Genomic DNA, 4454 nt, shown 5'->3' on the forward strand with positions numbered 1-4454 from the left:
CTTCTATACTTAATGAGCTATTACAAATATCACTTCATACTCTAAGCCTTTCTTGGTTCTACCAAGTGGTCTTTCCTTCTTCTGAATGCCCTGTAAGGGGCCTTATCTATGGCACTAATTGCACTGTGGCAAATACAATATTAACACATTTTTATCCACCCATCCTCCTGACAGTAAGCTCCCTGAGGATAGGAATCATGCACAGTATGATTTTTTTTTTCCCAGGAGATGGTGAGTTTTATTTTGTCTTGCCTGGATAGAGATTTGATTTGCTCTCGAATGTTCCAGGGTGGTGAGAGACTAGGAGAAAGCACAGAATGCAGAGGTCTATTCGGTGTAATCTTCTCCCTCATTTTCACCTTCACCATCAATGCCAAGAGCAGCATACTTGCTTGCAGAACTGAATTTAGAGGCTGGATTTTCTTCAGCTTTCTTTGGCTCAGGTGCAGACCTGGAGTCTTGATGCTTTTTGCCATCTTTCCTGTCTGCCTCCTTCCAGTGGTCTTTGTTCCCTCCATCTCCTGGACCACGGCTGGAATTCCCACTTTGGCCTTTTGGGGCACGCACCCCATCTACTTTATTTTCATCTGCTTTCCTTACTGGTCCTTCCTCAGATGGTTGAGGTGAAGCTACTTTCCCTCCACCACTCCCTCCACGGGACTGCTGCTCTGTGTCTGAGCTCTGAGATCGATCAGGAGGGTTAGAACTTTGTTTCACACAAGCATTCTCCTTTGGTGGAGGGGTTGGCATTACCTTTCGAGGCTGTTCAGGTTTGGGAGGCTTAGAAGCTGGAGACTGACAGTCTTCCTCTTTATTGGGTGTTTCATATTCTAGCGACTTCTCACTCTCTCTCCTTCATGCATCCTGGTCTGACTTACTTCTTCCAGATGTGGCTGAGGTCCCAGTCTGTGATGACTCATTTCCTGCCGTTGGCCGTTCCCGTTCCTGAGTTTCTTCACTTCGCCAGCTTGGGTGTCTCTCCCGAGGCTGTCGTTCTAGTTTTGGCTCATCCAGCTGACGCTGCAGTTTCTGCTGTTCCTTCTGTAGCCGCTCCTCTACTTCTCGTTCTCTAGCAGCTGTGTCAACAGGCTTTGCTCCTCCAAAGATAGAGGCTGCTTGACTGGACTGGGAGGTGCTAACAGAGGAATCATCTTCCTTAGGAGTACTCCGAGGCTTTAGGTTCAGTTTGGGTCTTTGCGGGGGACCTCTATCATCACGCCTATAATCACCCCGAGAGTAATCATCTTTGGAGCTCCATGACCGGTCATCTTGTCATCATATCTGTCTTCATAGGGTCCCCGCCTCCTCTGTAGTGGTCATCCCTACGGTACCCACTACCAAATGCTCTTCTGCCACTGCCTATCCTGGAATGGTAGCCTCTATCATGGTCTCTGCTGCCTCGGTCATCATAGCGATCTCGGCCCCTGTATCGATCCATGTCCTGGCGTGGGCCATCACGGTAACTGTCCCGATACCCATCACAATATTGGTCTGAATCATAACGATCTCCATACTTGTCTCCAAAGCTATCATCACCTCTTCTAGATGGGTAGTCATCAAAGCTGTCTGTAGCAGGACGGGCCCTCCAGTCTGTATCTGTTTTGTCAGAATCCCGATTTCTATCTCTGCCAAAAGAACAATCATCCCTGTCTTTATCCTGTGCTTGATCAACAACGTCCACTCCAATTCTCCTGTTACCTAGAGACTCTTCATTGAGGCTCGGGGCATTGAGCAAGGAATCCAGGTCCTCAAACTCAGCGTTACCAAAACCTTTCAACCTCTCAGGATTGCTGGGTTCACATTATAAACGCACTGCACTCATATTTAAACCTCTGAAGGAATTCTAAAGAATCCCTTGATGATGTCTTCTATCACATCACAGGGCAGGTCCCCTAGAAAAGCAGTGTAGGCTGGCGATTTGGGAAGACAGCTCCAGTGGATATTGGATTCCAGAGCAGCCCGTGGAGCAGTGGGCAGGATGGAATGGTCGACTGGAGGTGCCCCACGCACATCATCATCATTACTATGCCAAGTGGTTGAAACATCTCCTTCTAGGTCATCTGTTTCATCAGCCCAGCTGACTGGTTTGGGGACATAGGTGCTTCCTCCAGCAGTCCCTCCATCCTCAGCCAGGAGGTCTGTTAGGGAGATAGTCTTCCCCTTCCTATTCTTCATTTTTGCTGAGGCCGCCATGTTGGGAGAGGGAGAGAGAACGCAAAGGCCACAGTATGATTTTTATTCCAGAACCCTAAGGTACATCAAATATCACTTCATTCTTTCTCTAAACCAAATTAACTTAGTTCTAAGCTCTATTACCTAGCTGGAGAAACATTACATTTCAGCCTCTGGTGAGCTTCCTTCTCCCATCTGCCGTCCTACCATCACCATGAGACTATACAACATTGAGTATACAGGGGAGCATATTACATGAGCAGGGTGTCCTCCTTTGAGTAGGGTGGTATCAGCTTTGGTGCTCACTGCCAAAGCCCACATGGTCAAGTTGAAGCAGGTGGCTCCACCACCTCTTGCCTATTTCCAAAGTCCAGTCTAAGGCCCATTCTCAGCAAGGTCTTCCCAACCTTTCTATCAGGACAGATCTTTGTCTCTTCTGAGCCCCATCTCTTGACCCCCCAGTTGATGTTGACTGCATTCTAGCATATGCCTTGCCATCTATTTTGTACACACTTACTCCCTCCAGTTTGCCCCATCCCTAGTCTTCCCCTAGTCTTCAGAGGAAGAAGTCATCGTAGTCACATTCGCCTCTTGTACTAGTAGCTAATGTAGTGCCTCAAATACTAACGTATTGAGTGAACGGTTAATCTTCTGCTCTTTCATCTTCAGTCCCAGGAGACACTTCCTGAGACATAGGATCCATCCTGTAGAACTCAGCCCAGACATTCCTTCCTCAGTAAATTTCTTTACCTGTCACCACAGCTATTTGTGTCATTATGTAATCTTGTTTGTACCACTAGATTGCATATTCCATGAGGGCAAGAACAGCATCTATTTTTTTTTAATTTTTAAATTGGAGTATACTTGATTTACAATATCATGTAAGTTTCAGGTGTACAGCACAGCAATTCAGTTTTATATATATGTATATCTATATCTTTATCTATCTATGTATCTATTTCTCTCTATATATATTCTTTTTCAGGTTCTTTCCCCTTATAAGTTAATACATAATATTAAGTATACTTCCCTATGCTATACAGTAGGTCTTTGTTTGTTATCTATTTATACATAGTAGTGTGTATATGTTAATCCTAGCCTCCTAATTTATCCCTCCCGCCTCCCCCTTTCCCCTTTGATAACCATAAGTTTCTTTTCTGTGTCTGTGAGTCTCTTTCTGTTTTTGAAATAAGTTCATTTGTGTCTTTTTTTTTCTTTTAGATTCCACATATAAGCGATATCATATGATATTTGTCTTTCTCTTTCTGACTTAAACTTCACTTAGTATAATAATCTCTAGGTCCATCCATATTGCTGCAAATGGCATTATTTCACTCTTTTTTATGACTAATATTCCATTGTGTGTGTGTGTGTGTGTATGTGTGTGTGTGTGTGTGGTGTGTATACATGCCACATCTTCTTTATCCATTCATCTGTTGATGGACACTTAGGTTGCTTCCATGTCTTCGCTATTGTAAATAGTGCTGCAGTGAACATCGTGGTGCATGCATCCTTTCAAATTATGGTTTTCTCCAGATATATGCCTAGCAGTGGGATTGCTGGGTCATATGGTAGCTATATTTTTAGATTTTTAAGGAACTTCCATACTGTTCTCCATAGTGGCTGTACCAGTTTACATTCCCACCAACAGTGTAGGACGATTCCTTTTTCTCCACACTCTCTTCAGTATTTATTATTTGTAGAATTTTTGATGATGGCCATTCTGACTGGTGTGAGGTGATACCTCACTGTAGTTTTGATTTGCATTTCTCTAATAATTAGAGATGTTGAACATCTTTTCATGTGCATTTTGGCCAACTGTATGGCTTCTTTGGAGAAATGTCTGTTTAGGTCTTCTGCTCATTTTTTGGTTTGGCTGTTCGTTTTTTTGATATTGAGCTGCATGAGCTGTTTGTAAGTTCTGGAGATTAATCTCTTGTCAGTTTTTCCCATTGTATGGGTTGTCTTTTCATTTTGTTTATAGTTTCCTTTGCTGTGCAGAAGATTTTGAGTTTAATTAGGTCCCATTTATTTATTTTTGTTTTTATTTCCATTACTCTAGGAGACAAATCCAAAAAGATATTGCTGCAATTTATGACAAAGAGTGTTCTGCCTATGTTTTCCCATAAGAGTTTTATAGTATCCAGTCTTACATTTAGGTCTTTAATCCATTTTGAGTTTATTTTTGTGTATGGTGTTAAAGAATTTCATTCTTTTACATGTAGCTGTCCAGTTTTCCCAACACCATTTATTAAAGAGACTGCCTTTTCTCCATTGTAGAG

The 4454-nt window shown here is 43.0% G+C and overlaps 1 pseudogene; it reads right to left on the minus strand.

Moving 5' to 3' along the window:
- Nucleotides 1–238: 238 nt before the first annotated feature.
- On the minus strand, nt 239–2215 carry LOC113607245 (eukaryotic translation initiation factor 4B pseudogene; annotated as a pseudogene).
- Between the last annotated feature and the right edge of the window lie 2239 nt (nt 2216–4454).

The sequence above is a fragment of the Aethalodelphis obliquidens genome, unplaced genomic scaffold, assembly GCF_003676395.1.
Source record: "Aethalodelphis obliquidens isolate GAN/ISIS:26980383/991018 unplaced genomic scaffold, ASM367639v1 scaffold47, whole genome shotgun sequence".
NCBI lineage: Eukaryota > Metazoa > Chordata > Mammalia > Artiodactyla > Delphinidae > Aethalodelphis > Aethalodelphis obliquidens.